We start from the raw sequence: 14659 nt of genomic DNA, 5'->3' as shown, positions 1-14659 counted from the left end.
ACTTTGAGACAAGAATATCGATAATATCATACTTTAAGATCCGACAGTAAGTGCGAAAAATATGAAAAAAATTTAAAAAAGCGACCCCTACGTTTTGCCAAAATAACCAAAAATTTTTAATTGTCTTGCAAAATTTTTTTTTACACTCAGGGGTGAACGGCGAACTATTTTTTCGGTTCGGTCTAATGTACATATGTATGTATTTGCACACATATGTTTGTGTAGTGGCGCTAACAAAGCTGATGCCGCACAATGCCACCATTTAACTGATAAGACTCACTTTGCTCTTTTTTTGTTTTTTTTTTTTCTTTTAAAGCTGTGTCTATTTGCCTGCCATCACTGACCGCCATCACTTTTGTCTGCTGACTGACAATTATATAAAATCACTTCAGCTGAGAAATAATAAATTGTATTGACCATTTGTATACTAAAATGCATTGCCTTCGATAGCTCAGTTGGTAGAGCGGTGGACTGTAGTTGAATATCAGTGGGACTGCAAGCGATGCAAGCGCCTGTGCGAGCAGAAATCCATAGGTCGCTGGTTCAAATCCGGCTCGAAGGAATTCAGTTAAATTTTTTTTTTTTTTTTACATGTGAGTAAAAAGTTAAAACACACTATCATATATGCATATACATAGATATGTACATAGTTAGTAAGGTGTAATTTTTTGCCTTTTAACAATTTTCGTACACAGTCGAAAGTAGGCTGATTTGAAAGTGCGATCCCTCCGCTATATGTAATTAGTGGAGGTATTTTAATTTACTTATCATGATGCTGTTACGGTACATGAAGATGTATATGGAAGGACCTCGAAAGATTTTCTCAAAGTATGATATCTTTTGCAAAACTTACTAATATTATAAATGTGAAAAATTGTGACTAAGTAAGTGTGTGAGTATGTTTGTTGCTCTTTCACGCTAAAACGTCTTTACGTATTTTAAAAAAATTTGTCACATTGATATCGCCATTCGCGAGAGCCGAGTTCGACTCCTCGAGCAGCGGTATTTCAGTTAATTTTAAGGAATTTAAAAATTTTTTTCTTTTTTAACTAATTTTATTTTAGTTTACCTTTCTTTTGATTTTTATGTCATTGCTTTAAAAAGAAACAAATATATTTTTTTTTTTTATTTAATTTTTAGGATATTTCGATTTTTTTTTTAATTTAATTTTGTTGATTTTTACATTTTGTTTTAATTTTTTTTTAATTTTTGAGTTTTGTTTTTTTCTTTTTTATTTTTTTCTTTTTATAATTTAACAATAGATTTTATTTAAAAAGAAACAATAGTTTTTCTAATTTCACTTAAGTTTTTAAAACATTTTTATTTATTTTTGCTTTTTTTCATAATTTCATAATTTTTAATTTTTTTGGTTTAGTTTTCTTCTATTATATTACAAATATTTTTATTTATTTCTGCTTTATTTTCACTGCACTTTTCTTTTTTTTTAGTTCAATATCTTTGTTTGTTAAATTAATTGTTTATTTTCAGTTATTATCGTTTTTAAAAAAATAATATATTTTTTTTTAATTTCATTTATTTTATAAGAACTTAGGTATCTTATTTTTTTCTTTTTTCATTATATTTTTCATTTTATTTACTTTTTTATTTTATATGTTATTGTTTCAAAGAGAAAAGTATATTTATTTTAGCTCATCTAATTTTAAGGATCACATTTATTTTTCTTTTGCCTTTGTTATATTTCATTTTCGTTTAGTTTCAGATTTTGTTTTAAAAATAATTTTTGTTTTCATTGCATTTGTATGTACTATTTTCTTCTCTTCTAACTTAATTTTTTTCTTTTCCTAATTTAATTTTTAGACTTTATTGTCTTTAAAAGAAAAAAAATTGTTATTTTTCAATTTTGTTTTATTAAAAAAAATATTTTTATTTAATTTTATTTTATTTTGTTTATTAGTTTTTGTTGTTTTAAAAGGAACTATTGTGGAGGAAAGATTGTGTTGAGTTGAAAGACAGTTGTCGGAATTACCATGTTACTTCGAAAATATTCTTTAAGAGGGTTGCCATCTGTGCAAAAAATTAAAATCATTAATTAACCAGTTAAACGAATTATTTTAATGTGGGTATCAAACGAGAGGTTTAGGAAAGCTGTACCTATTTCGAAAATATTATTGCCCTAGCTTGGGAGATTAAAATTACTATTATAAATTTTAATAAAATTTGGCATAAAGATACCATAGGACCTGGATTAATATACAGCATATTTGTTGAAGAGGGTTAAAAAGTTGAATTCTATTTTAAATTATAAGTTCAACAAAATTTCAAACAAACGCGCATTAAAAAAGCTTTCATGCGATAGTGTTTTTAAGAGAATTGCCACCTTCTTTAAAAAATCTGATTCAATTTTATTAATAAGTACTAGGCATTTTTAAAATATGATTGGCTAACGAATGAAGTTTACGAAAACTTTATTTTTAAAATATTTTGAAAAGGTTTACCACCAATCCTATTTTTTCTCAAGGTAAATAAAGTAAAAAAGAAAAATTTTGTTTCGAAAATAAAAATTTCCAAAAATTAACGGCAAGCCCCAGCAACTTCAAACTTGCACTCAAATTGATTGGGCTAAAAATCTGTATACTAAAAATATTTCTAAGAAATCTAATTAAAAAATGTTTACAAAAGTTTGTTGATTTTTTTTTTTAAATAATGCATGCACACTGAAACTTGCATTTATACGGTTTTGTTAAAGAATCAAAGATTTATACTTTTATAAAAAAAATTTAATTAAAATATAATAAAATAAATAGTCAAATCTTTTCAATCTGTGAGTGTCGTGTAGTAACGGTAAGCGCTATTGCTCATCGAATACCCAGATTTTTTCATCTTCGAACGAACAATGTGAATAAAACTCAACAACTTTTGCATAACTATGGAATTTAAATTGAGATTACCGATGCCATCCATCGTATGGCGTGCTACGAACAAATGTGTGCGCATGTTTGTGTGTGCGTTCACCTTTTCGGTTATCACACAGCGAGTGGCATCTCTTTTTCTTTTTGGTGCTCATTGTGTGCTGGCTTTGGAAAAACGTGTTGCTCTTATCAATTTGAATGGTCAGCTGTACCGCTTTACCTGTTTACTGTGTTGTTGTCGATGGAATGCTGCACAACACAAACAATTTTTCTTTGAAATTTTTATTATTCGTACTACTAAATGTTTCTTTTTTTTCTTCGTATTTTTTCTTTTATTATTTTTTGTTTGTTTAGCTGTTGGTGTGGTGGCCTTCAAGTTACTGAGTCATCTGATTGCTTTCAATAATTTTGTATTTCCAGTTTCTACTAGGGTTCGTTTTCGACCAATTTCTTTTTTTTTTTTGTTGTCTGTGGAATTTATGTAAAAGTTGTTAAAATAAGAAGAGGAAAAAAAGGTTTGAGCGTCACATTTTTGCAGTGCATTTTTGCTGCAGTGCGATTAGCCACTTCAAATTGACCACTTTAGCGCCACTGCCTAGAGAATCCAACAAAAGTATGAACGGTAGATAAGTGTTGCGTCACTGTGGTCGCTTGGCCAACATTGAATGATGACGTTATTTTATTGAATGTATGTATGTATGCAGTATGTAGGCTTGTTACTGCTGCTGGTGATATGCATCGCCATCAATTAGTGCGTCATTTTGTTGACTAATTCCTTTTGAGCGGACCAAATTGCCGGTAAATCTATTACACATAGAGATGCTTCTACTTTGAAGCCATGAGTCATCATGTGTAGAGATACATTGTAGGCACAGTTGCACCCGATATTACGAAATGTGTTAGATGGTGTTCTTGAGGAATTCATATGCAAGCAAATGCAATACATTTGCGGCCTTTTCCACAGATCGCATTTTTGCAGTTGGACTTTGAACGGAATTTTGCGTACACTTCAATGCGTTCTCTTTGATTTGTCACCTAAGGCACAAATGTGGGCCGTTACTTATGTTTGTTTGCATTTATTTTGAGCTTAGACTGTACCAATATTTTCATAATTATGTATTTTAAGTTTTCTGTTATTTATTCTCTAAACTCTGGATGCTCGAACAATACAAGAAAATCATGAAAAAGTATACACAAACTCTAAAGAAAATGATAATATATAAAAGGTGAGCGCAAATTTGGTGCCCTCTAGCGGTGATGTTGGGCTCGTGGCGTCTGTCTAGCTACTCGGTTGCCAACCGGTGGGTCGCGTATTGATCCTAAAACTATCAGAAAAGATAAGAAAATTTCAAAATTTAAAGATATAGCACCGTGCGACAGTCAATTTTACACACGAAAAAATCAATATATTCACAAAACTGGGGGCCAAATGTAGGAAAACTGCGTTTTTAGTTTTTCTCTCTGACGTCAGGATTTTTTTTTTAACAACTTTAAAATTTCTAGAATATGATTTAATAAAAAAATTATTCAAAAGATTCGATGTATTAGAGAATAACAATATGGGTATCATTTAAAAGGCAAAAATTCTGTAGAATAGAAAAAAAAAAATTATATTTTTGTGCACCAGGACGAATAAGTATTGAAAATGTCATTTTAAAACTTTATTTTTGAATATCCTGGTATATTTCCAATATTTATTTTTGAAAAAAATATATGTTAACTACCACATCCTCGAATTTCGTTCTTGTAATTTTATTAGTTGTAGATAAAAAAATTTACACTTCTCTTTATAAGATATTGATAGTTACAATGTACATAAATGAAGATACTGGAATCGTTATTTTGGAACCATGAATGCACTCTAATAGAACAAACTGACCATATGATGTACGGTTTAAATACTTTAAGTTTTTTGTATACAATGGTGTAGCCAGCCTTTCACCCAGGGGCAGGAATTTATATAGAGGGAAAAAATGTTTTTAATTAGTTTTTTTCTTTGTGTATATAAATAGAAATTTTTGGGATTAAGAAAGTATAAGTTTTCTGGTATCCTTTACAACGATATCAATTTTTTTTTAATCGATTTGTAAGTTTTTTGTTTACAATATTTTTTTTTATAAAAAAAAATATTTTTGCTTTCAAGTGTTGTTTCTCAAATTTTTATAAACGAAGTATTCAAATATGCATACCAGAAGAAAGGGGATTTAATTGCCTTTACAAGGATACTCAATTTTTAAAAATCGGTTATAATTTTTTTGTTAAATTTTTCTTGTTTTTTTATAAAAAAAGGTTTTTGTCGCACGGTGTAATAAATTCAGAAAACCATTTAAAATACTCAGTGCAATATAGAAAAACATTGCGGGTTTCATATGAAAGAGAAAATACTTTAGAATTAAAAAAGTTAACTTTTTTTTGGTGCTTAAAGACGAATAGGTTCTGGAAAAGTCCTTTTAAAATTTTATTCATGAAATAATAGAAAATTTCCAATAAGTATTTTATTTTTGACTTTATGTCAAGGACTAATATACACAGGACCACATCCTCGAATTTCGCCCTTCCAAATTTATAAGCTTAGAAAAATAAAATTAATTAAGAGGACATTTTTAATAGCTATTTGTTCGTGTAAACGAAAAGACTTAAAGTTTTTAATTTTTATAGATATCTCTTTTCCATTTGGTACCCATATCACTACTCCGCATTACATTGAATTTTTTGGACTGATCATATTTTTTAAAGTCCTTTTAAAAAAAGCTTGACATGAGAGAGAAAACTAAACACGCAGTTTCACGAAATCTTGCCCATATCTTCGTTAGTATGTTGATTTTTTCGTGTGATTTGAAATTTTTTGGTTTTTGTCGCACGGTGTACCTAATCATATCCAAACTGTATGAATTGGTTTGCCAAATATTATTTCTGCCACTTTCTGAATTTTCAACTGATTTTGGACTTTGATTGATAAGTCGACTAATCAGTTAATCGATTATCAAAATTTGTTTAAAAAAATAGGCGACTTTACTTAATAGACTAACCGTCTCTTTTCGACTTTTTCAACTAACCACTCACAACGAACTAGGCGACTAATCGTCCATTTTCGAGTTTCCGATTAGTGGTTTTATTTCAATAAACAGTTTTTTTTAATCGAATTCAAGCGGTTAATCGACAATCAACCGACAAAAAAGTTGCTGAGCGACTATTTGACTAACCGAATAACCGGATTAGTCTATTTTTAGCTCTAGTTTATAGCATCAAAAACGAGTAAAATTAAGAGTTTTGAGTTAAATCTGTAGATTTCATGTTGCGCTTTTTTGCGTTTTCCGAGAAAATGGGTTTTTTTGTATGTCTTCCGGGTACTGTGAGTACTGTGAACTATTTACCATTCTGTGGGTGGAAATCAATAAAGAGGAGAATGAAAAGGCTTACAATTTTGTTGCTGCAAAGGCTACTCCTGTTAACTGTTCAGCGGACAAATGAGGAAATTCAGACCTTTTAGGTTTTCAATTGCAATTAATATAATTTGGCAATATTTTTCAAAAATAGCCACTGTATAACTAGTTTTTATAACTAAGTGAAATTTTTTTAGTTAATAAAAATATGTAGAAAAAAACTGCATCCAAACTTTTTCAAAAAGATCACAAATTAAAAAGAAACACTTTTAGACCCATCGGTCGGCAAGGGTTAATATTGTTTTGTTTTTGCAAAAACGTAGTAAATGATATGCCAATTAATAAAAAACAATTTTTTTACATAATCTACTTGTTTAGTCATAGTTAATTTTTGCCAAAAAAAAGAATTACTGAAAATTGGACCACTCGATTCCTGCCACCATAAAAAGCAAGCGTTGCGGATGCATAAAAGCATTCGTGGGCCTTAAAAAAAAAAAATAATAATAATAATATGTTCGTGGATACTAAACGCTTAGCTTGTTATATTCCATTACATTTCAACATCTATGCGCCCTTAACTCTTTGACTACCGCGGTTCCGATGACCCCGAATGAGATTTTATTGTATACAAGTGTATCAATATCTGATGCTTTTGAGCTCCGTAACTCCTTTATTTTGCTTGTTTTCATGTAGACAATACTTTTTTGATCATGTTATTTTTTCTTATTAATTGGTATTGCTATTGTAAATATAGTGAGAACTACCCGGGTCTGTTGGACAAACATTATAACTTACATAGGGGTCCAATGAAAACGAACGATAGAAAATGCTAGTTTTTTCGCGGTAGACAAAGTGTTAAAGAAAAACACTTGATTAAAATCACTAAAGATCACTTCCCGGGAGTCATAATATCGGTGTCTTCTGGCTCCTGATGGTAAGTGAAATCCAGCAAGCACTTAAAAGATGGAAGCAAAAATTGTCGCTTTTTCTCATGGCTTTCTTCACTCTACACACTTATGTAATACCGCAGAACTGTCACAGCGAAGTGGGCTAATGCCTCATTCAGCGAATGGTAGAGAAGCTCACAAAAAAGGTGGTATTTTCTCTACCCTCCATTTTTGGAGAGGAGGTCCAGCTGGAAGATTGTTTAAGATTTTCAGACTAAATACTTCTGTCATTAGGAATCGTCACAGAAAATTGTGAATCAGATTCGATGCTCAATCGATGAGGAAGCCCAATAAATGCACTCTGCAGAGCTATCAACTTTAGTGCCAAAGGCTGTCGGGCCTCTATAATTTTAGCTGGGAATAAATAACACCTCAATAAACAAATGGCCAAAAATATTTAAGAAAATTACTTACAATCTTAAAATAATTCTTAAACAAAAGCAAATGAAGGTAAAGAGGTGTCTGGGATTACTGAATGATATTCCGCCAAATTTCAAAATTTTTTAATTAATTGGAAAAAAAAATGTACCCAGCAGAAAACACTTGGAGTCCCAGATTAAGACTAAACTTCTTCAAAAAAGGGTAAAAAACATTCAAATAGTAGGTTTCTAATGAACCCATGTCTCGTCTCCAATAACAATTCGGCTCATAAGTAAATCCCGATCGTCTTCAAGTGATTTTTTAAATGGTTTGAATTGAGTAAATACCAGTCTCATAAATCATTATTTGTTCATGGAAAAGGTTCACGTTGTTATTGCAGAGAACACGTAAATAGTTATTCCCGATTTACCTATTTGCCCGGTAATGCCTCATTTGTTTATGAATCGTTATGGCAGAGGTAAAGGAGCATTGAGTCGCCATAGAAGTGGCAAATAAAAAAATATCAACCATTTCTCTTCCATTCCTCTATTCCTCCTCTCGTGAAATAATTATCACTGTATAACTAGTTTTTTTTTTAGAAATTTTCCTGAAGTTCAAAAACTCCATTGAACGTAGGAGTGAAAAATAAACATACGAACCATAAAATCCAATGGCTATTTAAAAATAGCATTCACAATGACCTTGAGCTGTGACTAGTTAAGCACTGCGTTGTAACTATAAAGGTAATAAAACCAATGTCTACATGATAAAAGTAGACAATTACAATAGTAAAAATTTAATACAATAAAGATAAGGCAATAAAAATGTAATTATTACTAGTTTAACGACAAAAGTTGCGCATTAAAAAAAAAAGGCCACTTTCTGGCGAGAAAAATGCTAATGAGCCACAATAAAATCACTAAAATTATAATTACAGCCATATTCAATAGCGGCTAACTACTGCAAATATGGCTAACAAATACTTGCATATGATTAAAAATGCATTTCGTTGCATTCCTCGGGTCTTACGACTTTATTGTTTTCAATAACTGGGTAGCTATGTATGTATGTATGTAAGTATATGTAGCTACAACTGTTGCTTTCCACTGCGCATGCGTAGCGAAAATTCCAAAGACCACAGGAATTTGCATTCCTCACATTTCTAACGTCATAAAAATATCGTCGATGCACGGAAGCGTAAATGATTGGCGCGCGGGCGCCCAACATAAATTTACGTACATACTTGCATACTTTTGCTGGTTAATATGCACATATTTTATTGTATGTATATAAAGCAACAAAGCTAATGCAGATGGTGCTGCTGTTTCTGTGGTTTTGTTGTTGTTGCTGTTGTTGGCGGCGGCATTTGATTGCAATCGCGCGTCATTGTGTCAAAAAAGTTGGGATATGCTACAAATATGTATGCGAAGCAACAACAAAAACATATTGGATAAGTGCAAGTTATGCATAACTCGAATAACAGCAACAATAGGGGTATTCCCATAGTCATGCTATTTATGCTATCTATGCACCATGCTAGACAGTATGCACCGCATAGTGAATACCCCTAATGTACTCACATAGACTTAGCACGAATCGTATATATGCATAAGTTATGGTGTCTTACATATGTAAGTAAGTATGTAGGCTTATGGACAAAAGAATAGGCGCAAAATTCAAAATGATATGGTTTGCAACTTATATTTACTTATTTATTATTATTTAAATTATAGTTAGATCCATAACAGAACCCACTTAAATAACAATTTCAAGGCTTACACAAAGTTCGCAAAAATTTATCAAATTTCAAAAAAATTTTCAGCAAAAGTTCTAACTTTTTATAACGCATGAAAAGAATATATCGCTAGCTTAGAGTGAAAAGTTGCTAAGTCCACTTTTTATGAAAACTCATATTTTGATATAGGAGGCTAGAGAAATTGAATACGCATCGTTTCGAAAATTATAAAGGTACTTGTTTTATTTTTTCCTCTTCATAAGCAATAAAAGGAAAATTTGCTAAGTCCAAAAGAAGCACCGCAAATCCGATGAGGCCAAAATAATACGACATCTTTTAATAAATATCGAAACCTTCTGATTCTTATGGAGTTTTGCTTTGCTTTAAACGCGCAAAATGTTTGATTCAAAGTCTTGCGAAATAATTAAAGAAAATGGCTATAGGAAGATTTTTTCCTCTCCTGTAAAATTTTTAAAATGGGACTTAGCAACTTTTCTTTCTAAGCTAGCGATATGTACTTTCATAAATGCTCAATACCTTCAACAAAAAAAATTTTTAAAATCAACGGTAGTTTTTAGCGGCTTCAAACTTACTTAGCGGCTTACAAAACTGCATACATCAGAATTTTCTTAAAATTCGGAATAAAAAATTTTAAATTTAGATACAAATTTTTTAAATTTGTTTAATTTTTGTGAACTTTGTTTAAGCTTTGAAGTAATAGACGTTAGCTGCAAAAGATATCGTTTTCAATACTGCACATAATCTTGTGTACATGAGTGTACCGTAGGGTGGTCTCACCCCCGTAGCGGGCGTAGGACGAATGGTATTGAAAATGGGCAAAATCGGACAATAATCACGCCTATCTCCCATATAACGGTAATTTTCAGAAATAAGAAAACTGCGATTTTTTAGTAACCACTGAAGATAATTCACTCGAAATTTATATTTACAATAATTTTTAGACGAAAAATAAGAATATTATAAATTTTTGGAAAATGGGCGTAGCCACGCCCACTTATGGTTACATGTGTATATCTTGGCAACCGCTGCACCAATTTCTTCCAAACTTAGCACGGTTGGTGGCCTTGGTACAGCATTTTTAAATTCGGACAATAACCACGCCCACATCCCATATAACGGTAATTTAGAGAAATAAGAAATCTTCGATAAATCAGTAAATATTAAAGCTAATTTATTCAAAATTAATGCTTGCAACAATTCTTTACCAAGAAATACTTTTATGATAAACTTTTTGAAAATGGGCGTGGCACCGCCTACCTCGGTAACCGTTCTACCAGTTTGTACCAAACTCGGTACGGCTATTGTGCTTGCCACATAAAAGCAAAACGTTGAAAATTATTGAAATCGGACTAAAATTATGGCCGCTTTTCATATAACAGTAAATTTCAGAAATGCCTGAAACTTCAATATTTCGAGATTTAAGGGCGCTAAATTACTCAAAATTGATACACCCCGGCTTACCATGTAGCGGTAGCTTTCGAAAAGGTGAAAAACATATTCTACATACATATATACACATATATATATATATACTTGCGCCGGGTATTTAATGTTCAGCTCCGACCGAACTTAGACTTTCTTACTTGTTTATCTTGGCTTTCAATTCCTAAATGATATTTTCTTGAAGTCAACTTGATATTCCAACCACTTCTGTTACCAATAGGCAAGCAAACGGTATATCTGCGGCATATCGCCATCCTAATTAACCCAATCTCTAACCTAACCGAATCTTATGTAGATGCGTAACATTTACATTACTCCAGCAACATCAGGCTGTTGTTCACAACGTAGAAGGAGGCTGCAGTAATTAACTCATCCGCGGCGGTGCGCCCAATCCACTGCGTATTTATGATAGTGGAAGAGCTACTTTGTGCAAGCTTAATTAAGCTTCTTAAAATGAACATCACTGCATATTTGATTATATATAAATCATTTAATTTGTCTTTTAAACAGATTCGAGAGCGCACAAATCTACCTCAAACGACTTTAAAAAAAAAGCATGATTAACTAAAAAAAATGGTAGCCATAAATCAAAATTATTTAACATTATCAATATCTCAAACCTGTGCTGATAGACACTTTGGCCATGAACTATACTGAAACTGCGTAACTTTTGCGACAAACTAGTTGGTCTGAACAACTTTAGGTTGGGTTAGGTTCAGAGGACTGTCCTCACATGTGGAATCATTAAGAATGAGAAAGGGAGAGTACAAAAAAAGTAGCAGCGTAGAAGAAGGGAAAGAACTACAAACGAACGAAGGGAAAGAACTACAAACAAACGAAAGCTGGGTAGCTGAGGAGCAGATATTGAGATGATGTCTTGACTGCCGTCGGTGAACTTGTGACCAGAAGAATCTAGCAACCTTGCATTCGAAGGTTTTTGCCTATCGGTCCTTACTAAAATATCATATGACCAAAAGTATACCATATATAGCCACTGAAACCACAGATCTTTCTAGCTCATCGGTCCTGCGTTATCAGATATCCATTATTAGCTCGATATAGAATCAATATAAAGCTGATGGTCTTTACAAAAGCACGCAATGTCATTTGGTCATCAGAATGCGCTTCAGTTCTGTTGGTTCATCTAAATTGCGGAACTTAAAGACCACACCCCCAAGCCTAGCTGCGCCCTAAAGCTCTCCACTTAAGACAGATCTTGAAACTCTGTTCGGTTGCTAAATGATGCTGGCCTTTTCTAGTGCGCTCCACCAAACAAGGACATCAGGCTGTAAAATGGGTTTAATTATGATACCATAGAGCCAGTTAACCATCTTCGGGCAGGGCTTCCAGTGCATTTCAATGGCTCTGACTCCTTCTTTACCTCAGCCGGCTATTAAGAGTGATTGAAAAATTCGAGTGATGTCACCTTTATCTATTCTTTAGTAGAAGGACTGCTCAATATTCACTACAACTGTATGCAAAGTTTATTTTACCGATCTGCACTTGAAGTAGGCATGCTGATTTGAGGTCAAACGATCTTTAGGGATCCCGCTTTTAATGTTCAAATCAATCAGCAACTTAAGCGTTTTTGTGTGCAACGAGGAACTTAGTCTAAAAATTAATCCGAAACTCCTATGTAATTCATGTGGAATCTGATTATAGGTAATTAACGAAATTTATCGATTCTACCGGCAAAGTATACACATTTTTTAGTTGCCGTTTAGCAAGTGTTAATAAGCACATCTACCTGAAAAGCGAAGAATGTCTAAAGGAATTAAACTCCACGAATCCCTCAGAGATCCAACCGCATTTACGGCGATGATGTGAGGCGCAAAAGATGGCCAATCCATACTTGTACGCAGATTTTTGCCGCTGCCTGTAAATTTATGCATAGTAATATCAAACTCCAGCGGCTGTAGCAAAATCTTGTGGCATGCCACAACAAATCATAACAGCGAACAAGTTTTAATTACAAACATGTCACCAAATGAGTGACAAGCATCAACCGACAATCAACAGCCGTCAAGCAGCGACATTTGTTTCTGTTAAAGATGCCGCTACCGCTACTCGATGTTGCAACTGCAACCGTCGCGTTGGTCAACCGCATGCGCCACCGCCCTCAACTAAAAGTAAACGCTACATAGCAAAAGAATGCTATGAACTAAAGCAAAAAATAATAATAAGTATGCAAGCTTATAGCAAGCACTTAAGAACACATATCAACTAACATATATACATAAGGACGCATCACCAAAAAGTTGCCGTTTTATCCGCCGAAATTATAATATTTATTATGTTCAGAGATTTCCGCCAAATATATAACGATTAAACCTAAACATTTTTTTGCAGATGTTTAACGCTCGACCCCTTTTATCATCTGATGTATTTTTTAGAAGAAATAATGTTTTTAAAAGCTACTTGTGTTTATAAAAAAAAAATCGATTTTTGGAGGTATTTTCAAACAGGCCCAGCTCTTTTTCGGAAATATTTTGGCGAAAGTCTTCCAAACTTACATTTTTTAAATCCGGTGAAAATCTCAATATTTTCCTAAATACATATTTCGGCAGAAATCTTAAAATGTAAAACATTTTATACTTGTGATGGTACCGATTTTTATTTTCGTATGGAGAGTGACGCACCCTAATGTGCATATATATGGGTTAATCCCTATCAAATCGACTAATGGTTGGAATCGACCATTTTTTATTTGGATAAATTTTAGCTAGAACTTTTCTTATTTCATATAACGAAGTTCTACCAAAGGAAAACCAAAATGATCGAAACTTCAAAATTTCACAACTGCCCGGATTTTGCTAAGTTGTTTTTTGAATATTACAAAAATGGTTCTGATCTCGTTTTAAAGGCTATAAAGAAAAAAATATATAAAAAATCGAAAAACAAAAAATTACAGAATTTGTATATTAAAAAAATATTAAAAGCAAAAACATAAAATTTTTTATACAATACCTCCAACTGATCTTATAAGAGGTTGAAATTTTTGGAGGATTTTTTTTTTAAATATGGACTTTTGAATTTTGAAATCTTTTTTCCAAACTCTAAATAAAGTTATGTAAAGAATTTGTTTTTAATTAAAATTTATTTTTAATTTATAGTTTGCAAAAAAAATATTTTTTTAAGTTCAAAAGTTCATATCTTAAAAAACATCCTCTTAAAAATTGTAGAATCTTTCAAGATCAGTTAGGGAGTTTTAGCTTTTACGATGTTTTAAATTTCGGAATTCTGTAATTTTTTTATTTTTAGAACTTTTTTTATTATACTTTTTTATAGTGCCCCAAATATCACCTTTAAAACGAGACTGAAACCTTTTTTGTAACTATAATATAATTTAACTTTTCTTTCATCATATCGCACACTAAATCAAAAAGAGTCACAACTCAAAATTTTTCAAAATCGACTTTTTCCCATAAAACAGTTCTCAGATCACATCCCCAACGACTGGGAAAAATTCTTCTCCAACACTGCCTTCCTTAACTGGAGAAATGCCGTTATGTCTGTTTTAATGTTACTTGCATTTATGTTACCTGCTTGAACAGTATCAACTAAAGAGTACTATTTATAGTTGTGACAGTTCGCACTTAAGCAATAATGTAATTTTATTCTCAGTTAAAGAGTCTTATTTCGACTTGTGCCACTTTAGTTGAAAAAATTTGAAATAGTTTGCGATATCGTTCAGAGGTGTGATTTTTTTATAGTAAAAGTAAGTATAACCAAGCGTATTATCTTTGATACAAGTAATTATGATAATTGATAATTTAAATCAATGTAAGTATTACTATTAAGGTTAGAGATAATCTTGAAATCATATTAGAAATATGTATAAAATAAATAAATACTTTCAATGTACGCTTATGCAGTATCTAAGTATAATCTACGTAGCAT

General features: G+C 31.9%; 1 non-coding gene across 1 annotated transcript; it reads left to right on the top strand.

The window, feature by feature from the left end:
- Positions 1-440: 440 nt before the first annotated feature.
- Trnay-gua lies at positions 441-562 on the top strand. The gene is made up of 2 exons: positions 441-477; positions 527-562. It is a non-coding gene; the product is annotated as a tRNA-Tyr (tRNA).
- Positions 563-14659: the final 14097 nt, after the last annotated feature.

The sequence above is a fragment of the Rhagoletis pomonella genome, unplaced genomic scaffold (genome assembly GCF_013731165.1).
Source record: "Rhagoletis pomonella isolate Grant_MI unplaced genomic scaffold, Rhpom_1.0 Rhpom_scaffold_00006, whole genome shotgun sequence".
NCBI lineage: Eukaryota > Metazoa > Arthropoda > Insecta > Diptera > Tephritidae > Rhagoletis > Rhagoletis pomonella.
Note: the sequence above shows the minus strand (reverse complement) of the source record. Positions and strands in the feature narration are given on the sequence as shown.